The sequence below is a fragment of the Phragmites australis genome, chromosome 19, assembly GCF_958298935.1.
Source record: "Phragmites australis chromosome 19, lpPhrAust1.1, whole genome shotgun sequence".
Taxonomy (NCBI): domain Eukaryota; kingdom Viridiplantae; phylum Streptophyta; class Magnoliopsida; order Poales; family Poaceae; genus Phragmites; species Phragmites australis.
Window position 1 is genome coordinate 4027612 of NC_084939.1, and position 25644 is coordinate 4053255.

At 47.2% G+C, this 25644-nt stretch overlaps 1 pseudogene; it reads left to right on the forward strand.

Annotated features, from left to right (window-relative positions):
- The first annotated feature begins 285 nt into the window (after positions 1-285).
- LOC133901071 (uncharacterized) lies at positions 286-23158 on the forward strand (annotated as a pseudogene).
- The last annotated feature ends 2486 nt before the right edge of the window (positions 23159-25644 follow it).

The window sequence follows — 25644 nt, forward strand, 5'->3', positions numbered from 1 at the left end:
TTGCTGCCTTGCTGGGTGGAGTTGCGTCATCACCCCAAATGGCAATCGGAGGCCTCTCGCAAGAAGCAGAAGACGTCGTTGGTGGGAAGCCCCGCATCTACGTAGCACGGGGAGTCTTCTCCCGGTGTCAACGAAGGGGACGTTGCAGCTGCCACTCCTACCAGTGCTACCACACGGCAGAAGCGGCCACCAGGCCGCAACAAGGCCAAGGAGCTCGCTCGCAGTTCATCTTTGTCGAACTCAGCCTCAACGCCCATGCTAGAGATTTTTTACCGCCAAATTGCCATGAAGGAGAAAGTTGAGAAGGAGCGAGCTGAGCGATTTGCTGAGATGCTTAGAATTGAGCAGCAGAGGCTACGCCTTGAGGAGGAGCGTGTGCAGCTGGAAAAGGTCAAGGAGGAGAGGGAAAAGATCAAGGAGGAGAGGGAAAAGATCAAGGAGGAGAGGGAGATAATGAACATGGACATTTCGCAGTTGGATGAGGACCAGCAGGCGTACTACAGGAGCCTGCGCCAAAGCATTATTGCTGCTCGCCGTGCTGCATCTGGCTTGTTCCTTCCTTTGCAAGCTTACTTCTAGTGCAAGACACCACAATTGATGATGTTGCAAACACTGTCATCGTACTGCTTATTTACGGGTCTAAAATTGTAAACACCAAAAAAATTGCCAACCACATTTATAGGTACACCATGACAAATTCAATTATTTCGTACCAATAACGTTAGACCGTGCCAGAACCGGTGAAATGGGATGCTGCGACGGCGGTTATGTCGGTTAGACGTAAAATAATTTAATATAGGAAAGAGAAGATAGAGGATGAAATAAGGAGATTCTGTTGGAGATGGAGGGAACGAGGGATACTGCAATAGTGATAGGGGATGCTGTAATATTGTTTGAGGATGAAATTTTATGGATTCTGTTGAAGATGGCCTAAGGTGGTAACGGCTTTCCGCGAGGTGTTTTAAAGTTCACAGCTATATTTCCTGGCTTCTTGAAAATGCGGCTTTCTCATGGTATATTTACAATCCAATTTTATTTGCCACCAGATAAAATTCAAAAGTGTTACGTGTCAAGTAAGTTTATAAGGTTTACTGGAATGTATATCTCTGGCCCTTTCATGACAAAAAGTAATAGAAACCTCTTTGCAATTTTGTTTTATTTAGGTTGAAGAGCATGCAACCAGTTAGCTATTCTGAAATTCGCACAACAAAGGAAAAGGATTCTGAAGGGGGTAAATCTGCCTTCATCGAGGAAGGAGCCAAGGAAGAAGTCTACACTGAAGAGCATGAGGAGCTTTTAGGCACATGCCAGGTAAATCTGCCTTCATCGAGGAAGGAACCAAGGAAGAAGTCTATACTGAAGAGCATGAGGAGCTTTTAGGCACATGCCAAACTGCCTGGACTCTCTTTGTGGATGGCTATGGCAAAGACGGTAAGCGCATCTATGATCAAGTGAGGGGTCAAACCTGTCATCAGTGCCGGTAAGTTCCCCTGGAAGAACTATTTTGGAGTGCTGTAGTTTCGATACAGATTCCTTTGTTATGTCATGCTTATGTGTTGTATTGTTGATTTTTTTTACGGCTAAAAAAGCTTTGTGATATTCATTAGAGAAAAGAAAAAACAAGAAAATTGCAAGATTAAGACTAAATAAGAATGTACTTACCTTTTAGGAACGAAGTAAAATATTTTTAACTACCTCCTTCCTAACCCGATTTAATTTGTGTTTACTAGCTAAATCAATGCTCATATTTTAGTCTGGCTAGGGTCCAACTAAAATATTTACTAAAAGTTTATGTCATCTATTTTGGTAGATGGCAAGTTATTGTAATTCTTGTTCTGAGGTTTTCATGATCCATGATATTTGTTGTTTGTGACTACTGATTTATTTTACTCAACATATTCCTTGAGGAGGCCAGATGTACAGTGTAGTAGCATATTTGCTGTTAAAAAAAGAAGCAGCATATTTACCGTTCATCATTTTTGCTCAGCTTTGGCATAATAGTGTAATACTTCCATGTACAGACAGAAAACACTTGGTCATCATACAAGCTGCTGTAAATGCCAGATTGTCCAAGGACAGTTCTGTGGTGATTGTTTGTAAATGAGGTGAGTTTTTTTAAGAAATTTTTCTATTGAATGTTTGCGGGTTGGTTTTGTTACAAGAGAAAAATAAACATAATATTATGCATTGGGATTTTGATATCGAATTCTATGAAATAAAAATTCCCTAGTCTTTAGTTTTTCTGATATTTAGTTGTCGTGAGAAATTTTCAGTTACGGATCCTTACCATCGGCAAATATCAAAGTTTCCCCAATTTTTGGAAGAAATGTTAAAATAGACTACATGTATCTAAATTGCGTTCTGTTTTCTTTTCTCCCCTATGAATCTGCACTTCACATTTAGTTGTCACTTTTGGATTGGCATTTTATAATCAATGCAGGTATGGTGAGAATGTGCAAGAAGCTAAGAAGAATCCTAATTGGATGTGCCCAGTTTGCCGTGGCATTTGTAATTGCAGTATATGCAGAACTAAGAAAGGATGGTTCCCAACTGGTTGTGCATATAGGAAGGTATATATACTAACATGCATACACTTTTACAATTGGAAAGCACAAACTGCCATTTGAAGCATAAGTAATTTGGAATTCATATATGAGGAAGCATCAGGTGTATAAGAGTGTTTTGATGCACATATACACAAACTCAAACTTGGTTATTGGTTTCAATCTAGATGGCCCAAATGGAGGTGGGAATTCCATCATCCCACTTGGGCCGACTTAGGCCCAATCCAACTTGGACAGAAGAAAAGTTATATAAGTGGGTTAGAGAATTCCCCCCTCCCACTTAGGCCATCGAGATTGGAACAAATGATCAAGATGTTGATTCAAAAGGTATTTTAGCAACATTCCGATTAACTTGATTCTGAATTTAAACACATGCAAAAGAACATAACTACCAACAACATATATCATATATATTATCATGAGCATTTCAAAATAAAATATTATAGAACATAAGCTACTCATGAACATCAATGTATCAAATATGACAGTTGTCAAAGAGAGGTGACATAACACATGAACTAAACAAACAAGTGTTAAAACAAAAGGATTGCTCTCAGTACAGTTACCGAATTAACGGCCATGCAACGCATACTAAGCTTTACTGATTAGTGCGACAAATTCACCACTAGAGCTAGGCCGAACTACCCAAGTTAAAGATCAAGTATAATATCTCCACTAAACTCAACAGAACAGTACCAGCAGGCCACAAAGGAGCCAACACACACGGCACAAGGCAGCAGGGCGCCAAAAATGCTCAACCACAGAGCACACACCAGAGCATCTAACCGAGTTTTGCTGCTGGACAGAGACAGCAGAGAGCACAAGGCGCCTAACAAGAGCACCAACACTCAACAGAGCACCCAAGAGTGCAACACCACTAGACACAAGGCGCCAAAGAAGCACACCACTAGGGTACACAAAGAGCTAAATAGGGGTACCACAAGATCAATAACTAGCGACCACAGCCTAGCTCAAGTGCACAAATGAGACACTAATCAAACTTAGCCAGCTATCATCACAGAGTATCACAATCACCTCTTCTAGCATGCAAGTTAAATGAAATTAACAAGAGAGTAAAACTGATGCACGCTAGATAGTAAGACAGGAAGAAGAGAGGAAAGAGCTTACTGTCCAGAGGGTAGGAGAAGGCAAGGCACGCAAAGGCGCTGTCCCAGAAAACAGAGACTCCCCCTCTATGCCAAGGTCGATGGTGAGAATATTTTCGGAGATACAATGCTGATATGTCAGCTGCAGGGCACGCTATAGACAATACCCGAGGAGTCGAAGACACCACAACAGTAGGAGCCTGTTAGGACTGGAATCCCAAACAAGGTGAGCCTTCGGATACGGAGATATCAAATGGCTCTCAGAGCGACACGTGTTGGAGGAGGAACAGTTTTTCGATATCTCTTCCGGGTACACTGTGGCTCTATTTATAGCCCGTACTCGACGACCACAGGTGCGGTTTACAAATCCTACCCTCTCACCTGCTACATTCCCGGAATATTCGAGGGCATTATGGTACAAATGAGCATAATCACATAATTACAGTAGTACCCCGGGCCACTGTTTCAAGGTGATTCCTGTCTCTGAAGGGCATCGAAGCCTCCTCCGCTCGGATGTCAGCCGGATAGCCTTCGTCCCTCGAGCGAAGGTCGGCTTGCATCTTTGCCCACTGCGAATGCTGCAGACTGCGGGTCCCGGCTTCGCTCGCAGCCAAAGGTCTCCTTCGACTTTGCCAGTATGGGAGATCGAAGGTGCGGGCGCGCCTACACCCTTTGACCGACATAGCTCTACGATATTCGCCGCTTGCAGATGAAGTCCTTGGAACAAAACCACAACGGCTAGCACGTAGTATTTCCAGTAGACTTCTCCCTCCAAAGTGGGGGGGGGGGGCGTTGGGAGATCATCCCGAACAGTAGCCCCCTACTGGTAAGGTTTATCTTCGATAGGCCGAGCCTGTACCCTACGAGATATCTCAACACCGTCCCCTTCGACCTCTCAAACTCTACTGTTGCCAATGCATGTTGTTGAGTATTATTGTTCTGTATAAGGAAAAAAAATTGTTTTATTATTATCATTAGGTTTTTTTGTTTTTATTTTTTATAGATTACCAGACGGCTCCTTGGTAACTGCCGAAAGGTCTCCTCAGTAACCGCCACCACCTTACACTATAAATATCATGCTGCTGTCAATATTTTTTACCACGCCTTTGCTGAAGCCGTCGCTCTCATACGAAGTTGCCTAAACTTTCTCGAGCCTTTCGGAGGAAGCCTCGGTTTCCAACTCTGCACGCAATCTGCTGTTCGAGTCAATCTCTTCAGACCAGATGGCGCTGAAGCTTTGATCCTCTCGCCGAAGACATACTGGATCGGGCAATCCAAGGTGGACAGCGAAGTGCTGGGAAGGGTTAATTAGCGATGTTTCGAAGGTCCAGCTCCCAGGTCGATAGAAGACACCGGAGCCTGCCGATGACGAAGCGGTTGTGTTTGTGCATTACTTCCGAGCGAGTCATCGCACTGAAATTATTCGAAAAAAATTATTCGAAGTCTATCTCCATCAACTGATCCCTAACGCAATAGTGAGGATGGGGCTCTTCGCCTGGGCAGCTCGTTCAGAAGGCGTGAAAACATCCGCCAGGGCCTTCGCTGCCACACACCAACTTCATCATCAACCCAAACCAGTTTTCACTCATGGAGTTCAGAGCGAAGCTCACTACGAGTGCTTGAATTTCGCGTATCGCGCTGGGCTAACTACGCCCGTCGTGGTGTATAAGAACAAATGGCCCAGTGACTAGACCCAATGGTGGTTCTACCACAAGGTGGACACCGAAGAATTTCTCGTATCAAAATGCGAAGAGGTGAAGGGAAACCGCGCACCGGATGTGCGACTGAAGTCATTGCAACATATGGCTCTCGAGGCCTTCGCCAGGTGCGCAAAATATCTTTCAACTTGCAACCTGGTGGAGGAGTTCATAGCTGCCAGAGTTTGGCCCCTTAGCCGAGATTGGGCTATTCCGGAAATCGGGGAAAAAGGGCCCGAGGGGCTTTGCCGGCCCCACCCTATTGTACATGGCTTCGTAGGTACTCGCTTATCCGTAGTCATTCATATATTTTATGTCTTCATCCTTGCTTAACGGTTTTGATATTTTCCAGATTTGTCGGTGGCCGAATTAGAGGCCAGGGCTGTAATGCTGGTCGGCAAGTTTACAACAGGCGAAGCACAGCTGTGTGCCGAACAAGGCCTCATTTGAAGACTGAATAGAGTCTTTGAATATCGAGGCCTATACTATCTTGAACGGTCGAAGGTCACCACCGTGCTGTAGGGTGGCAGGGAAGGTTCTCCGGCAGCGAATGTGGGCGAAGAGGCTGCCGGTAGCTCTTCAATGAAAAGAAAATACCCTGAGCAATCGCTGAGGGGAGGTCGGGCAAAGAAGGCTCTCTCCCTCCGGAAGAGGCCACACGAAGCTGCACATCTCCGGAGAGTTCCACTGCGTCGCGTGATATGCTCTGACGGGAAACTCCCGAAGGCACCCAGGAGGGCCAGGCTTCGAAGTCATTGTTCTGCTCCCACGTTGATCTTCCAACACTGATCCTGAGCGATGACGAAGAGTTGACAGAGGTGGGAACGGTACTTGAGGCCACCACTCGGGAGCCCGAAGCCGAGGGTACCGATAACGTTGAAGTGGTGGCATACTCATCGCCCTCTTCGCCTTCGAGCTCGTCCTCTAAGACCGAGACATTGAAACCGAGTGCACCCCGCCACGACGGAAAGAGATTGATGGGCCTCGGCGGGCTGCTTGACACGAAGGTCATTGCACCTGAGGCATTCAAGCCTGCCTCTTTTGAACCAAGCGCCGGGGAGGTTTATGACACGAAGAAGATTTTTAGCACCTTTGTCCTCCCTGAACTTGAAATCCCTCTCGGCCAGAAGCCCGCTAACAAGCTGCTCGATGCCTCCGACGTGCTCATTGCGAAGGTATATCGTTATTTTTTGATATTATTGTACTTAGTATTTTGCTGACTTGTGTTCGACTTTCCAGGCTTTGCTTCTATCGCGGGCTCAGCGCAAGCAAGCTGAGAAATCCGAAGCCCGGGCTCGGAGTGCACATGCACAGATTGATATGTTGCAAAAGCGAGCAAAAAAAGCCGAAGGCCAAAAATGCGAGTTATCGCGTCGAGCGAGGGATGCTGAATTGCGCCTAGAATAGCTTGAAAAAGAGCTCAGCACCCTTCGCTCAGAGAAGCAAATTGCCGAAGACGAAGTGAACTGCCTGCACCAAAACCTGCAGTCTTCCGAGGCGCAAGTGTGCGAACTGCAGGCACTTTGTGCATCGGAGAAAACAAGGGTGTAGCAGCTGCAATCCAAATTGAGCGAGGCGAAGGCTTTTTCTGAGGATGCTCTTAATGTGATTGGGGAGCTCGAGTCGAAGGTAGTTGCCACATGCAAAGCCATCAGCCATACCTTCGAAGGTATTGGTGCCTCGGTGACTCCCCCAACAATAGAACTTGTCGGGCTGGGGGGGACTCTTAGGTTGGATCAATGAAACCAGTGGAAGCCTTCTACCTGCTGCTCAACTTTATGGCAACTTCTGCGCGATGGTTGCTGCCTGAAGTCTCGTGCAGTCTATTGAGATGACAGGTTGTGACCATCATACTGCTCTTCAGAAGCCCTCCTTCTAGTATCCGGTGGACTTGTCGACTTTGGCCATTACGAAGGCGTCGAAGAGCAGCGCTTGATCATTTTTACCACCAACTACTGGTGCCAGCACGGTCACGAGCTCGCTCTTCGAGAAGCGAAGATGAACCGACAAATGGGTACGCTGCTTTCCATATTCTGTTATCTGGTCGAAGCTCATAAATAAATTATTTGTAATCAAATATCTTTTAAAAGGGCAAGGCGAGGGATGATCCCTCGTCCAAAGCGACAACCACGGCGGCCGGAGATACTGGAAAGGTGGACTGATTCAGCGTGAAGCATCGTTTTGTTTTTGGCTTTGCTTTTGTGATTTTGGCAATGTAACACATTGGTGGCGTAATATATCTTATATTTGCTTTGAAGTGTTTTTGACTTGTTGCGCTCCCTGCGCAGGTCCTTCCTTCGAACACTACGCAGGTAGCCAAAGAGGCTGTCCGCCTGACCATGATGAGGGACAATTTTTATGTGTCTTGGTCTTGCTGGGAATCTTTTCACCGTCGTCATGCCGATATTGAGCTGGAGCGGTATTGGCATGTGAAGTGTAGATCGTAAGATGATATGAATGCTAGGATGAAAGCGTTTTGGAAATCCCTTAGTCCTTCAGCGCTAGCTAATCACTGAGCTAAACGCGATCTGCGCCGTATGGCGAAAGGAGACGTCAAAGTTCCATCTGTGCTCCTTGAGCCGAAGGTTGAGCCTCAAGACGAAGAGCCCCTTCTGCGCTGGACGCAACTTTGCTATCGCCGTGGCCCTTCTTTGCAAGTAGTAGAACATGACGGCGGCGAAGATAATCTTCGAGCATCTCCATCGTATTCGAGTCATGTTGGGGCCCCACTGGCCCCAACGATGCAATTTCACACCAGCAAAGGCGTTGCTTTTCAATTTTCTTTCAGCCGTTGGTATAAGGATTTTGTTGATCCAGATATTGATTGCTATGCAGAATAAATTTTGTATTTGCATTATCACTTGTTTTCTTTTGTTACACTTCGGCGGCAACGCACCCGAAGCGTCGTTTGTGATTTGAGACATTTCCAAATCTTATGGAGGGGAGGGGGCTTCAGGCACGACGTACCAAGCAATGTCATCCCACTGATTTTTGCCGCAGTTTCCTGCGATTGCACAGTAGTTTTTTTTATATGCCGTCCCCCCCCCCCAATTTTTAGTCGCAGGTAACTTCGACCTGTAGAGATTTATGCTGTTGATTGAACAATTTTGCGTTAGTTTGTTCCGCCTTTTGTTAGGTTGGACGACTCTTCAACTTATCTTCCGAAGGTTTGCTTTTCCTTCAGTGTGGGGGTAGGTGCTCTTAGCCCCCGACTTTCGCCAGAAGTGCATTGCCCTTTCGTAGGTCAAGTGACACTTCGGTTTTCTTCCGAAGGTTTGTTTTTCCTTCGGTGCGGGGCAGACACTCTTAGCCCCCGACTTTTGCTCGAAGTGCGCCACCTTTTTGTAGGTCAAGCGACACTTTGGTTTTTCTTCCGAAGGTTTATTTTTCCTTCGGTGCGGGGGCAGGCACTCTTAGCCCCTGACTTTTGCTTGAAGTGTGCCGCCTTTTCATTGGTCAAGCAACACTTTGGTTTTTTTTTTCCGAAGGTTTGTTTTTCCTTCGGTGCGGGGGCAGGCACTCTTAGCCCCCGGATGGTTTTTGTACTCCCGTTCTCTCTTTTTTTTGTTTTTTTAAAGGTCAAAAGTGTACGCCTTTTTGCTTACACATGGCACCGCCCTCATGTCGTCGATTGGTGCGCCAATCCACCCCTATGTTGGTGCACTTCGATGATAAACTACTAGTACTCGAGACAAGCAGTATTTTTCTGAGGGTAATACTATATCAATGTTTACATGGGCTCTTGCCTCATTAAAACCTCACCCCCTAACGAAGGGGTCCCCCTGTGAGGAAAAGCGTGTAGTTCCCTTACAAATTGATTACAAGAAATGTTGTGAAAGAAAAATTACATAGAAGTCTTCGACTTGGCCGCCGACTTTCAGGCGTAGAACTTGCGAAGATTGTCTGTGTTCCAGGTATGCGGAAGCTCCTCACCTTCCATATTAGCTAGATGATATGAGCCAGGTCTTAACGATATTTTGAATAAGAAAGGACCATCCCATTTACTCTGAATTTTTCCCACCGATGTTGTTGTATCGAATCTTCGTAGCACCAGATCTCTAGGGGCGAAGGTTTTTTTGGATATATTCCTATCTCTCCATTTTCTTGTCTCCTGTTGAAACTTGGCCAGATTTTTGGCGGCTTGCAATCTTACTTCTTCAAGGGCATCCTTCGATGATAACTCTTCGCCTTGCTCTGGTTCGTTTCTGACCCTGAATGATTTGGTTTTACATTCCTATGGGTTCATGGCCTCTTCGCCGAAGAGGAGGCAAAATAGCGTGTACCCGGTCAGTCTTGCAACCGATGTTCTTAATGACCATAGCACCTTGGGCAATTCTTTGACCCATTTCCCTTTTGGCAACCCCTGAAGACGCTTCGTGACACTGGTGAAGATGATGCCATTCGCTCTCTCAACTGCCCCATTAGATTGTGGGTGGTATACGGATGCAAAAATTACTTTTATCCCAAGCTATTGCAGAAATCCCTGAAACCGGCACTATCGAATTGAGTGCCATTGTCCACAGTTACTTCGCTTGGAACTCCGAAGCGGCATACGATATTCTGCCATAGGAATTTTTGTATGTTTCTTGATGTTATGCTTACGAGTGGCATTGCCTCCACCCATTTTGAGAAGTACTCTACTGCAACTACAGCATATCGCAAATTTCCTGGGGCTCGTGGCAACTGGCCAACAATGTCGATTTCCCACTGCCTTAGTGGCTAAATCGGCGGAATGAGCTGTGTCTTCGTCATGGGTCTGTTTGACCCCTTCGCCCAGAACTGACACTGCTGACAACTTTGGACCATTTGATCCGCATTGTTTACAGCTGTCGGCGTATAGAAGCCCTGCCTATATGCTTTTCCGACTAGAGCCCTTGTGCCGATATGAGAACCGCACAACCCGCTGTGAATTTCTTTTAATAGGTTTTGTCTTTCTTTCTGGGATATGCATCGCAAGAACAGTGCACAGACCCTGGCTTTGTACAAATTAATTCCCATAACTTTGTAGTTTTTGGCTCTCTGGGCCATGCGCTTTTTCCCGACATGATCTTCGATGTTTCTCTGATCGAGAAGATAAGCCAGTATTGGAGAACACCAGTCTTCGCTTTCAATTGTCGCAACGGGACGTGTTTGGTTCAAAGTGTCTTCAGGGGTTGGTTCACTCAGCTTCTGATAGAAAACGTCTAAAGGCATAGGAAGGTTCTGCGAAGCCGCTTTTGCTAGCTCATCTGCTTCGAAGTTATCATTTCTTGATATACTCTTGACTGTGAATTCTAGGAAGTATTTTTCCATTCTTCGCACTGTTGTTCTGTACTTAATCAGCTCTGGTTCTTTTGCCTGGAATGTCTTGTCAATTTGACTTGCTATGACCTTCGAGTCTATCTTAACCAGCACTCTCCGGGTGCCCAAAGCCTTCGCCTTGCAAAGTACCAGGAGCACCGCTTCGTACTCCGCCGTATTGTTTGTAGAGCAGAACTCTAATCTAGCGGCATATCTTAGCTTTTGTCCCCGAAGGTGAGAATAATATTGCCGAAACTCCTGCTCCCGTAGCTCCCCAAGCTCCGTCGCAATATGCGGTCCAGATAGGTTCTGGCAGTTCATCATCTGGGGCTTCGGTAAAGGGCGTCCATTCTGCCATGAAGTCTGCCAATGCTTGCGATTTTAATGATGTTCTTGCCACAAAAACAATCATGAATGGAGCGACCTTCGTGGCCCACTTCGCCATTCTTCCAATGGCTTCTTTGTTTTCAAACATGTCGTGGGCAAGGAAGTTGGTACTGTAATCCTGCGAGACGTGAAGTAGTGGCGAAGCTTGCAGGATGCCATTACTAGTGCATACGCTACTTTTTCCAACTCTGTGTATGACTTTTTTGGGCCTGCCAGAGCTTTCAATACATAATATATTGGTACTTGGCGCAGTTTGTTGTCTTCGGGTTTTTCCTGCACAAGTACAGCGCTGACTACCGAAGGGGATGCCACTATGTATAATAACAAATCCGCGCCTGGATCCGGGCTGGTCAGTGCTGTAAGCTTCGTCAGGTAGCTTTTTAACTCATCGAAGGCTGCTTGCTGCTCCGCATCCCATTTGAAAGGGTCGGAGCTTTTTAACACTTCGAAGAATGGTAAACTTCGCTCTGTAGATTTTGCAATGAACCTGTTCAATGCCGCCAATCTTCCTACCAAGCGTTGAGCTTGCTTTCTGTTCTGTGGGGGTTTCATATCTAAAATTGCCTGTATCTTCTGAGGATCCACTTGATACCTCTCTTCAACACCAAAAACCCTAGTAGTCTTCCGGATTGTACTCCGAAGACGCATTTCTCTGGGTTCAACTTTAAGCCTGCTTTTCGCAGGTTTTCGAAGGTTTCCCGTAGATCTTTGAGATGTTTGCTCCTTCTGGTACACTTGACCACTATGTCATCAACATAGGCCAAGACATTTCGTCCTACCTGTAATCTTAATACTGTCTGCACCAACCTGGTGAAGGTTGCGCCAGCGTTTCGAAGTCCAAAGGGCATCCTCATGAAGCAGTATATGCCGAAGGAGGTTCTAAAACTTGTCTTGTCCTCGTCTTCCTTTGCCATCCATATCTGGTGGTACCCCGCATATGCATCTAGGAAGCTTAACATCTCGCAACCAGCCGCGGAGTCTACCAGCTAATCAATTCTAGGCAATGGGAAGTCGTCCTTGGGACAAGCTTTGTTTAAGTCTGCGAAGTCGATGCACATTCGCCATTTTCCGTTGCTTTTCCTTACTAACACTGGGTTAGCCAGCCACTTTGAGTGCATTACTTCGCGTATGACTCCGGCATCAAGCACTTTTTCCACTTCAGCCTTCATTGCTTCTTGTCTTTTGCTTGAAGGTTTCCTAAGCTTCTGTTTCCTTGGCTTCGCTTTAGGGTCCACATTTAGGTTGTGCTGAATGATTTCCCGACTTACTCCTTGCAGGTCCTTAGGAGACCAAGCGAAGACATCATCGTTACCGCGGAGGAACATTACAAGTTGATGCTGGTCCTCCACCGGAGCCTCCGCTCCTATAGTGACTTTTTTATCTTGTTTTTCTTGATGTAGCTGCACTATTTTAGTCACTCCTTCTGGTGCAGCCTTTGCTGCCTTGCCTATTTTTGACTGGTTGCAACTTTCTTCCCGATCCGTCGAAGGGTCTGTTATCATGCGTACATTTAGTCTTCCTGGAGCTATTCCCACTTCGATTCGTCTAGCCACTCGCTGGTCTCCCAGGATAGGCATCTTCATGCACAAGTATGCATGGTGCGGTATTGCTCCAAATGTATTGAGGACTCCCCTTCCAAATATCACATTGTATGGGTAATCAATGTCCACCACATCGAAGGTAATGTCTTCTGTGCAGAAATTCATCTCTTCGCCAAACTACACTGGGATTGTTATTTTTCCCAGAGCGTTGATTGTGTTTCTGCCGAAGCCTAGCAATGGTGATCCAGCTTGCTTTAAGTCACTTTGTCGCAGCCCCATTTTGTCAAAGGCATCAGTGAAGATGATGTCTGCTGAGCTTCCTCCGTCGATCAAGATCCTGTGTACTTCATTTCCCGAGATGTTTGCTGTAATGATGAAGGCATATGTGTGTGGATAGTTTAAGACCCTTATATCCTCTTGCGAGAATGTAATGGGAATGTTTGACCATCTTGAATTAATGTACGTTGGTCCCACTCCGACATGATTGACCCTTTGCACATATTCTTTTCGTCATCTCTTAGATTCTATCTACTGGTTAGATCCCCCTGAGATGGCCAACACCACGTTGTACCCACGATTTATCGTGTTAACTAATTTTCTACTTTTTGGTGGTGCTTCGATTGCAGGTCTCGGTGGTGACGGAGGTAGCTCCCCCTAGAGGTTCATTTGCCTAGTTTGATCAAACTGAGCTGAAGTTGCAGGTGTATACTGCGGTGCAGGAATTTGTTGCCATTGGTTCGCAAACGCCATGTTCTTATTGTGGTTCTGCCACCCTTCACTTCTTCCAAACCTTGCTGCATGGTGCACTGTCCTTGCGTGATTGAGAGACCGCTTCGCCAAGATTTCTTTCATAGCCACGACCTGCAGGCACTGTTTGGTCCGGTGGTCGGCTCCTTCGCCATGCAGTTCATAGTAAAAGGTTGTTGAGTCATGCGGAACCCGTCCTCCTCGGCCTCCGCGGCCTCTTCCTCTACTGGCTAGGCCTCCCCTATTGGCCACACTGTTAGCTTCACCTGCTCCTTGAGCGGCTTCAAGCGGGCTGGGATAGTCAGAACCTTCGGGCTTTCTTGGATGGTGCAGTCTGTCTCTAGGATTGCTGTTGCCTGCCTCTCTAGCTGGTGCATGTGGTTTTACTTTGGAAGCTGCCATTTCGTTTTACCTTCGGAGATGATCGAGCTCAGATCTTGAGTACTCTTCCATCTTGTTGAGCAGCTCTTGGACGCTTCTGGGTCTTTTTCTCGTGAGCTTTTCTGCTAATAGCCCGCCTCTGATGCCCTATATTGCGGCATCGATGATTACATCTTCGCTCAGCCCCTTCGCTTGACAACGTATGTGTACGAAGCGGCGCATGTAGCTCTGCAAGGTTTCTATTGGTTGCTGTTTCAGCGCGAAGAGGTCGGTTGCAGTGATTTTGTCTGCCCGATTCCCCTGGAAGTTGCTGTATAGTGTACTACACAATTGCTCCCATGAATATATGGATTCCGGGGGCAACGCGGAGTACCAGGATCTTGCTATCCCTTTTATGGCCATTACGAAGGCCTTCGCTAAGGTTGTACCATCCCCTCTGGCAGACTCCACAGCTGCTTCGAAACTCATTACGAATTCCGTTGGGTTTGACTCTCTGTCAAACATAAGCACTCTGGGCATCTTGAACCCCAGCGGCTATGGCTGATTTTGCAGATCCATGGCCAAAGGGGACTCCGGGTCTCCCGTGGACGACCTTCGCTGAACCTCCTGCGAAGCTCGTACCATGTCTTCCGGCGGCGGCGACCGGCGAGACATGCCTTCCGCTTGGTGGAGCATATCGATTTCCTCCTGGATTTTCTCCAATTTTTTCCTAGCTTCCGACTTGCTGCTAGGCCATCCAACATGTGCTTCTTCTGCGCTAACTGCCTTTCCAACTCTTCAGCTTCTAGCCTTGCTGTTCTTTCTTCATTTGTTTTTTCCTTGTTCTCAAACTCTGCGAAGTAGTCAAGGTCTTCCCATTCTTCATTTCGCACCCTTTCACCTTCTTTTTTCGGAGGCTCATAGTGCGTGCGATCTATTGGTTCCATGACCCGCATTTGCTCCGCGTTAACCTGGACTGCTTCGCCCTGGCAGCCATCACTGGGTCCTTGTGGTGCTATTTCAACTTTGCAATGTTGTTCTCTTTCGCCCAAAGTTCCCCCGACCGAAGCATTACTTTATACCGGTATAGCCGAAGGGGGCCTATCGACCGGAGGCCCAGCCGCGGCTGGAGGTTCCGGTAACGCTTCCACTGTTCCCGCTGGCTTCAATTTCTTCTTGGGTAGCATGTCTTCGTGGGTTTGATCCCCACGGACAGTGCCAACTGTTGGGACCGGAATCCCAGACAAGGTGAGCCTTCGGATACGGAGATATCGAATGGCTCTCAGAGCAACACGTGTTGGAGGAGGAACAATTTTTTGATACCTCTTCCGAGTACACTGTGGCTCTATTTATAGCCCGTACCGGGCGACCACAGGTGCGGTTTACAAATCCTACCTCCTTACCTGCTACATTCCCGGAATATCCAGGGGTATTATGGTACAAATGAGCATAATCACATAATTACAGCAGTACCCCGGGTGACCGAAATCGAGCCCACTGTCTCGAGGCGATTCTTGTCTCCAAAGGGCATCGAAGCCTCCTCCGCTCGTATGTCTGCCGGATCACCTTCGTCCCTCGAGCGAAGGCCAGCTTGCATCTTCGCCCGCTGCGAACGCTGCGGACTGCGGGTCTGGGCTTCGCTCGTCAGCCGAAGGTCTCCTTCGCCACTATGGGAGATCAAAGGTGCGAGCGTGCCTACACCCTTCGACCGACGTAGCTCTACGATCTTCGCCGCTTGCAGATGAAGTCCCTGGAACAAAACCACAACGGCTAGCATGCAGTATTTCCAGTAGAATCCGTGGTTCCCTCCGAAGTGGGGGGGGGGAGATCATCCCCAACAGAGCCCAACTCCAGGCCAGGGAGGATTATTCGAATACCGATCCAAGATGATAAACAACGGAGCATGATCACCACGGATAGAGTGCATGCACAAGTGCACTCCAACACGCAGAAACGTAACACACCGCACGAACACCATGCACCCAGAATGAGCGCACGAGACCTTCATCTGCAAAACGCGTGCACGAAGTCACGTCACAATCACCACAACACCTTCACCGCCACAGTCGAGCACACACACATGCACAGTCCGGTGACCGGATTCGTCACGCACCGAGCGCACAAGGGCACCACGCCCGAGCTCACATAGACCGGGGAGGCAAAGCTGATGGGTACTCGACCAGAGAAGATCACCAGCACGCTGGGAGCCGCCTCACTGGAGTGGAACATGGCTCAGCACTGAGAGAGAACTGGCAGAGAGAGGAGTGGAGAGTAGAGAGGAGGAGAGGTCATTCTCGAGGGAGAGGAACTACACGGCTTTATCCACGCACAAGCGCACCAACGCCCCCCATCGATTCTGCCGGATCCGAACAGGAGAGCGGAAGGGGTGGAGCCCCCACGCCGAGTGGTCACTGCCACACCCCCTGGGAGCTCGCGTGTGCCTTAGGGCTACTCAGCCCATTAGGTTTGGAAACAGCCCATTGGGTCAGGCCTTTTCATCTTTTTTTTTTCCTTTTGGAATTCACTAAAATTCAAATTTGACTTCAAACTCAAATTCAAATTTTAAAGGGAAAAAACACCTCAAATTCCAACAATCCCCACCTTTTACCTTTCAAAATTCGACAAACTCATATGGACCATCTTAACTATTTTAATATACTATTTTTCGGCGAAGGTGCCATTAAGCTTGAACCTTGCCTAGCCTAAGAAACTACGACCCCGCATAGGTAGCTTGGAGGACTAGGCCTTGATCCAGTGCCTTGGTGTGGGGGCTTTCATTTCAAAGACATATAGTACAGGGCAGTTGAACTGCTCCTATATCGGGGCAAGGCTTTACGGTCATGCCCTTGTATCTTTTCATGAACTCAATAGAGAGTATCCCTTTTCTCTCCCGAATCACGACCACATGACCAGTTCACATAGGTGAGTTCTTCAGGAAAACATGTAGGACAATTTCCCGCCATTTGGCGAAGAACTCATTAAGACCCTATGCTCAACCTGCCATACATATGAAGCACTGCAGCTAATTGGACCCAAGAAGATGTGCTTCTGGCATCAACCAGCTTCATTTCCTACAACTTGAATCACAGGATCTCTGATCAGATAGGATAGGTCCATTGTTGAAACCTTTAACAGGGTAAGATCCCTATTCCCTCGGACGCTACCTAGATTGGCCTCATCGCCAAACCCTTAGTGAAAGGATAGCCAAGTTTCTTTCAGACTTGATGTATTCTACTGCAATGACACCAGTCGCTCTGGCATGTCGACTTGACTTTAAACATTTACGAATGTGTCGGGAGGTTTTCAAGTTGTCCTTTCTACTCTGAACTTTGATAATCATAGCCTGATTATCACAGTATACTAGGACCGCTGGAATGGATTTTTCCAGCACAAGGAGGTCTGACAAAAGGTCTTTCAACCACTCTGCCTCCATTGCTGCTGAATCTAGGGCTACTAGTTCATCCTCCATGGTGGACCGTGTTATCAACGTCTGCTTAAGACGATCTCCACGACACAGCCCCACCAGTTAAAGTGAATGCGTAGCCACTCGTAGCTCTCATCTCATCCGAGTCACTAATCTAGTTAGCATCATTGACTCCTTCTAAGATTGCTGGATGACTTGTATATTTAATACTGAGGTTCATTGTTCCTTTTAAGTACCTAAGTACTCTTATCAGTGCTTCCCAGTGACCATCTCCTGGATTGGACGTATAACGACTCAACCTACATACTGCATATGAGATGTCTGGTCTCATCGCACTGCTCAAGTACATACAAGATCCAATGACCTGTGAATACTTCAGCTGGTCTACAGGTTCACCAGAGTGTTTATGTAACTTGACATTTGGATCATAGGGTGTAGAGACTGGTTTAAAGTCCATTTGCCCAACTGAGTTAGGGCCTTCTCCACATAATGAGACTGAGATAAAGTAATCTCATTCTCTCCCTTTAATAGCTTGATGTTTAATATGACATCAGCTTCACCCATGTCCTTCATGTCGAAGTTCCTAGAGAGGAATTCTTTTACCTCTTTGATAATTTCCATGTCGGTCCCAAAAAAGAAATATGTCATCTACGTATAAACATAGAATGACACATCTGCTCCCAACAAATTGATAGTACACACACTTGTCGGCTTCGTTTACACAAAACCCGACAATGATCAATGTGCTATCGAATTTCTCATGCCATTGTTTAGGAGCTTGCTTTAGACCATACAAGGATTTAATCAAGCGACACACTTTCTTTTCTTGGCCTTCTACTACAAATCCATCAGGTTGCTGCATGTATATCTCCTCATCCAGCTCTCCATTAAGGAAAACGATCTTCATATCCATCTGTTGAACATGGAGTTTACATGCAGTAGCGAGCACCAAATAGCACCCGGATCGTAGGTAATCGGGCTACAGGGGAATACGTGTCAAAGTAATCCTCCCCTTCTTTCTGAGTAAAACCCTTAGCCACTAAGTAGGTCTTGTACTTTTCTATAGTATCATCGGGTCTCCTCTTCCTCTTAAAGATCCATTTGCACCCTACCGGCTTGCACCTAGCTGGAAGTTCTGCTATTTCCCACGTTCCATCATCCATGATGGAATCCATCTCACTACGTACTGCTTCCCTCCAGTACTCCGCATCTAGTGATGCGTATGTTTCTACGAGGGATCGTGGTTCCTCATCTACTAGATAACTGACATAATCATCACCCAGCAACTTTTTAGTCCTCTATCTCGTACCCCTTCTCAACTCCAGGTCTGGAGCAAGATCATACACACTCAAAGGAATAGAGTATGGCTCATGTGAGCCATCTGGAGCGACTATCTCATTTCCTCTCATTGGAAAGATGTCTTCAAAGAACGTCGCATCACGAGACTCCATAATAACATTAGTAGCAACTTTGCTCATCTCAGATTTGACCACTAGAAATCTATAGGCTGCACTATTAGTAGCGTACCAAGGAAAATGCAATCTACGGTCTTTGATCCTAGCAGACTGACTTTAGCAAGACAGCCTCAAGTCCAAAGGTGAGAAAGGTTCAATTTTCTCCTTGTAAATCCTTCATACGGCATCTCCTCACTGTTGCGTGGATGTACCCTGTTGAGGACATAGCATATTGTGAGAACTGCCTCGCCCCACCATACATCCGACATACCTGAACTCTACAACAAAGAATTAACCAAGTCGCAGACAGTTCGGTTCTTTCGTTCGGCAACCCTATTTGATTGGGGTGAGTATAGGGCAGTGGTTTCATGAATGATTCCACTTTCTGCATAGTATTCGGAGAATATATTGGAGAGATACTCTTCTCCTCTATCAAACCTTAAACGTTTGATCTTCCTTTCTAATTGGTTTTCTGCTTTCAACCTTATAGATTTTGAAATGTTCTAGTGCTTCATCTTTTGTTCTCATCAAATAGATGTATCAATACCTAGTTGCATCATATATTAAGGTGAGGAAGTAGTGTTTACCGCCTTTAGAGATTATGCCATTCATTTTACATACATCTGAGTGGACAAGGTATAGAGGTGAGTTGCCTATCTCTTCTACAGTTTTGAAAGGTAGACGAGGTTGCTTTGCTTGCACACAAATCTCACATCTAGATGCATCAAGTTTATATTCAGGAATCAAATGCATGTTGCTCAAACATCATGGTTCTTATTACAAGGCTGATGAATAGCAAAAAAAGGAATAATTGTTCATTACAGACATGTAGAATAGACCTCCTGACTCATACACCTTTCCTATGAAATTTTCAAACTTAGTTAGAATGACTTTATTGGACTCGGACAATAACTTAAGACCCTAACGAAGCAACGGTGACACTGAGATGAGGTTCCGGTTCATGGTCGGCACGAGCAGTACATCCTTCAAGATGATCGTCTTGCCTGAAGTCATCTTCAGACAGACCAGTCCAATCCTACATACCGCTATTGCTACACCGTTACCTTTAAGACGGGGCCACTAGCTGCACCCTAAAAGGAAGAGAATGCAGAGCGTTCAACACTTATGTGAATAGTAGCACCAAAATCAATCCACCAATCATTAGATGGACTTGCCATAAAGGTCTGTGGTACGTACCCATCGGAACTGGACGGACTCAACGCCACATGTGCTTCTTTGCATTGCCCAGGAGAAGGACCTTTGCCCTTCCTGTCTCGGCACCTGCAAGCAGTATGCCTAGCCGTGCCGCAGACATAGCAAATAAAGTCCTCCTTCTTCATCATCTTATTGCCTTTGGGCTTGTTCTGGTTTTGAGGAGGCAGAGCATTATTCTAATTCTGCTTCTAGTTTTGGAATCTCGATGTCGACTCTTTCTCCACTAGGTGAGCTTGGACTTGTGGTGATAGCTTGTTGCTGGCCCTTACACGTTCCTCGACATTGATAGCAGCAGACTACTCAGAGAGTGTCATTTGCTTATTCATGTGCCGTCGAGCGGTCACAAAGTTATGCCATGAGGATGACAACTTGGCCAGAATGGCATTCACTAGAAAATTGTCTGGAAGGATGCAATTGTACTAGACTAAGTCCCTGACTATGAGTTGAAGCTCCTGTAACTGCTCCATCACAGACCTTCCCTCAAACATTTTGAAGTTGAGGAAATTTTTGGTGGTGAAAGACTCATTGCCATTGTCCACTTCCCAGAACTTGTTCTCCAGCTCTTCCCAGAGGTCCTTGGTCGATACGAATCCCGAGTACACATCAAACAGACGGTTCGACAGAACGTTCAGTAGACGAGATAGGTAGGCTTGATTTTCTTCTTCCCATTTAGCCTTTTCCACATCAGTAGTAGCTTTCACTATCGCATCAGCATCGGCTGGCGCAGCCTTAGGGAGAGAACTCGTAATGACTCAAAACAATTTTAGGTTGGTTAGCCACATCCTAGTCTTAATCTGCCAGCGTTTAAAGCATGCGCCATCGAATGCATCAAGTTTAATGATATCTGAGTGAGCGGCCATTACTCTCTATTTTCTAGATTGTTGATTCAAAAGGCATTTTAGTAACATTCCCATTAAATTGATTCTAAATTTAAACACATGCAAAAGAACATAACTGCCAACAACATACATCATATAGATTATCATGAGCATTTCAAAAGCAAATATTATAGAACATAAGCTACTCATGAACATCAATGTATCAAATATGGCAGTTGTCAAAGAGAGGTGACATAACACATGAACTAAACAAACAAGTGTTAAAACAAAAGGATTACTCACAGTGCGGGTTACCAAATTAACGGCCATCCAACGCATGCTAAGCTTTACTGATTAGTGTGACAAATTCATCACTAAAGTTAGGCTGAGCTACCCAAGTTAAAAATCAAGTATAATATCTCCACTAAACTCAATAGAATAGTACTAGCAGGCCACCAAGGAGCTAACACACACGACACAAGGCAGCAGGGCACCAAAAATGCTCAACAACAGAGCACACACTAGAGCATCCAACCGAGTTTTGCCGCTGGACAGAGACAACAGAGAGCACAAGGTGCCTAATAAGAGCACTGGCTCTCAACAGTGCACCCAAGAGTTCAACACCACTAGACACAGGGTGCCAAAGAAGCACACCACCAGGGTACACAAAGAGCTAAACAGAGATACCACAAGATCAATAACTAGCGACCATAGTCCAGCTCAAGTGCACAAATGAGACACTAATCAAACTTTGCTCGCTATCATCACAAAGTATCACAATCACCTCTTCTAGCATGCAAGTTAAACGAAATTGATAGAGAGTAAAACTGATGCATGCTAGACAGTAAGACAGGAAGAAAAGAGGAACAAGCTTACTATCCAGATGGTAGGAGAAGGCAAGGCACACAAAGGCACTGTCCCAAAAAACAGAGACTCCCCCTCTATGTCGAGGTCGAGGGGGAGAATATTTTTGGAGATGCAATGCCGATATGTCAGCTGCAGGGCACGATACAGACACCACAACAGCAGGAGCCCAGCTCCGGGCCAGGGAGGAGTAGTCGAACACTGATCCAAGATGATCAACACTGGAGCGTGATCACCACAGACAGAGCACATGCACGGGTGAGTTCCAATACGGAGAAACGTCACACACCGCACGAACACTATGCACCCAGAATGAGCACGTGAGACCTTCACCTGCAAAACACGTGCACGAAGGCACGTCACAATCACCACAACACCTTCACCGCCGCAGCTAAGCACATGCACACACACAGCCTAGCAATTGGATCCGCCACACACCAAGTGCACAAGGGCACCACGCCTGAGCCCACACAGACTGGGGAGGCAAAGCCGATGGGTACTCGACCAGAGAAGAGCACCAGCACATCGGGAGCCACCTCACCGGAGCGGAACACAGCTTGGCACCGAGAGAGAACCGGTGGAGAGAGGGAGTGGAGAACAGAGAGAAGGAAGAGGGTGGAGAACTCGAAGGAGAGATCATTCCCGAGGGAGAGGAACCACTCAGCTTTATCCACCCACGAGCGCACCAACATCCCCCACCGATTCCGCCGGATCCAAACGGGAGAGCAGAAGGGGCAGAGTCCCCGCGCCGAGTGGCCGCCGCCACTCCCCCTGGGAGCTCGTGCGTGCCTTAGGGCATGCCGCCGGGTCGAGTGGGCTGCTCGGCCTATTAGGTCTGGAAGCGGCCCATCCAGTTAGGCCTTTCCCTACTTTTTTTCCTTTTGGAATTCACTCAAATCCAAATTTGACTTCAAACTCATATTCGAATTTTAAAGGGAAAAACCCCTCAAATTCCAATACAAGATTGAGTTTGTGCATATGCGCACAAAAGTACTCTTATGCACCTGATATTTCCTCTATATTCATTGTAGTTAGTTTGTACTATTTTTATTGTGTTGCTATCTCTTTTTTTGGTTCATGTGGTTCTTGTTGGCTTTCATCTCTAGCTCACCCCAACTTGATTGGGACTAAATGCTTTCTTGTTGTCATTGCAGTTAGTTTATAGCGGTACAAAGAACTAAAGCTAAATAATGGACTAAATTTACATGTAGTTAGCAAGCATATATCAATTTGTTATTGATCCAACTGTTCTGAGCAAGCAGACGTTTCCTTCAAGCAGGTGGTCAGCCTTGGGTACAAATATGTGGCACACTATCTAATCGCAACAAAGCGATCATCAGCTGACTCAGAGGATTCAAACTCAGCTGACTCCTTGAACAAGTTGTCATCTACAAAAAATCAGAAACCTCATGCATTTCTGATCATGTTGCTCCGGCCGCCAAGGAGGGCCTAGAGGATGCAGAAACGAGCAGCAAAGCTAAGCAAAACAAAGCAACTTACCGCCAAGCGAAGAACTCTGATGGCAGCAAGGACGATAACATAAGTGAGTCTGTGGTGACATCCCATTCTCAGGACGATCAGGCCAATAAGGATGCTGGGTGTGCCACTCCATCTAAGCCAGGGCCAAGGAAGAGGAAGTATGTTGAACGAAGCCCTGACTGTGTTGCAAGCAGGCTGCAGCCCAAGTCTAACAAGCCATGAACACTTGATCCTATGAGCATGTACTTCTCTTTTGCCGCCTGACTGCAGGGTCATTTCCTTTTGCGACAAAGAACGGCGTATCGACCTAGTGTGTAGGTTTATTTACAAGCAGTTGATGGTGCATTTTGCGTTCCAGTCATCGTTTAGTAGCAGTAGGTGATTGTGGCGGTAGTCTTTGCAAAGCTTTGTTACAGCTTCAAACTATATTTACTACTGCCTGTTGGCCTTTCCGTCGAACTGCCTTCGCCGGAACTTCCCCGCTCCACTACGAACTCACGAACTCTCACGAACTGGAAGAAGACTGCTCGCTCGTACTCTTCACACAGGAAGGCTTTTTGTGCCGGGCTTAACAACCCGCTCTTCGTTTTCTGATGCAGAATATAAAGGAGTAACAAATGGACGCGAGAGGCTCGCGGCAGCTGCGCAACTACCCGCTTTCACCGCGCCATCCCACGATGGAGTCCGTGGCGCAGGAGCCGGAGCCACCTCTCAACTTGGCCGTAGGACTCGCACATCCGATGAAACGGTCGCAAGCTCATACAGCACATGCAAATAGCAAAACAACTAACTCCTACATCTACTGAGTACATGATTTTATTCAACAAAACACCCCCTAAATCATGAACTCATGCAACTACTGAACAAGAACCATCCCCACCTTGCTCCTCATCTCCTGAAACTTGATTTTGCCGAGTGGTTTCGTCAGGAAATCAGCGAGTTGATCATTGGTGCCGATGGGTTCGATCTCAACAGACCCGTTCTCCACGCATTCTCTGATGTAATGATATCTGAGATCAATGTGCTTGCTTCGATCGTGGAATACCGGGTTCTTGCTGAGTGCAATCGCAGATTGATTGTCGATCTTCAGAGAGAATGGCTTGGCGTCTTCACCTTCCAGCTCGGCAAGCAACCTGCTCAACCAAACTCCCTGGCATGCTGCTGTGGCTGCTGCGATGTATTCCGCTTCACACGACGAGAGTGCAACCACTTTTTGCTTCACTGACTGCCAGCTGACGGGGCTTTCTCCCAGGAAGAAGAAAATGCCGGAAGTGCTCTTGCGTGTATCAATATCACCGGCAAGGTCACTATCTGAATAACCTATCATCCGTGCTGCCTTCTTCCTCCTGGCATAGCGACACCCATACTGCAAAGTACTAGCCAAGTACCTCAGTATCCTTTTCACGGCAGTCAAGTGCTCCTCTGTCGGCTTCTCCAGGAACCGGCTCACATAACCCACTGAATAACTTATGTCAGGTCGTGTGTGTACCAAGTACCGAAGACTACCCACAATGCTGCGATACGCCGTGGCGTCGGTCGGCGGTGCGGTGCTGTCGCGACTGAGCTTGCAGCGAGGCTCCATGGGCCTGTGCATCGGGTTGCAACCTTCCATGCCGGCCTTCTGTAGAATCCTCTCGGCATACCCTGATTGACAGAGTGAAATCCCATCCTCGTCCTGCTTCACCTCTATGCCCAGGTAGAAGCTGAGCAGGCCCAAGTCGCTCATTTTGAACTGCAGCTTCATTTCCTCCTTGAATGCTTCGATCTCCCTGCTGGCCGCTCCCGTAATCACCAAATCGTCGACGTAAACGCCGACAAGCAAGCGAGAGACACCTTCTCCTCGCATATACACGGCGTGTTCAAATTCACACCGATGAAAGCCTAGGTCCAGCAGGCAGCGATCAAGCTTCGCGTTCCAAGCCCTGGGAGCTTGACGGAGACCGTAGAGCGCCTTGTGCAGCTTGAGAACCTTGTCCTCATGCCCTGCAACTTCAAAACCGGGGGGCTGCGTGACGAAGACCTCCTCATCCAGCTCGCCGTTGAGGAAAGCGGATTTCACGTCCATATGGTGGACGCGCCAACCCGCATGAGCCGACATGGCGACTAGCACGCGCACGGACTCGAGGCGCGTGACCGGAGCGAACACTTCGTCGAAGTCCACCCCCTGCCGTTGGACGTACCCCTTTGCGATGAGACGAGCCTTGTGCTTAACGACGGCGCCGTGGGCATCCTTTTTCACCTTGAATACCCATTTGAGACCAATAGGTCGGTGACCGGTAGGGAGATCAACCAAGCTCCATGTGCGGTTGTCTTCGACGGACTTCATTTCCTCCATCATTTCACGACGCCAGCACTCATGGTGTTCTGCCTCGGCGAATGTTGCCGGCTCGTCGTTGACAGCGAGATGCAGCTCATCATCGACTGGTGCAGGACCGTGCTCCAGCACGTTCTCCACCAGCCTGAATCGCGGTGGCTGCCCGTCGGAGTGGTCCAGCTGCTCCATGGTGTCATTTGTGGGTGACACGAACTCGATGCCTCCGCTGTGGCCTGTCAAAGTCTCCGGGTGTGGGCACGCTGGCGTGTCAGAACTCCCCCCGTCGCCGATCTCCTGGGTTTCTCCACCGGTAACCCCAGGACCATGCGCCTCCTCCCACACCTGTTCATCCACCATGAACGACCCTCCATAGCTGCCCTTGGCAGGTGGGTCG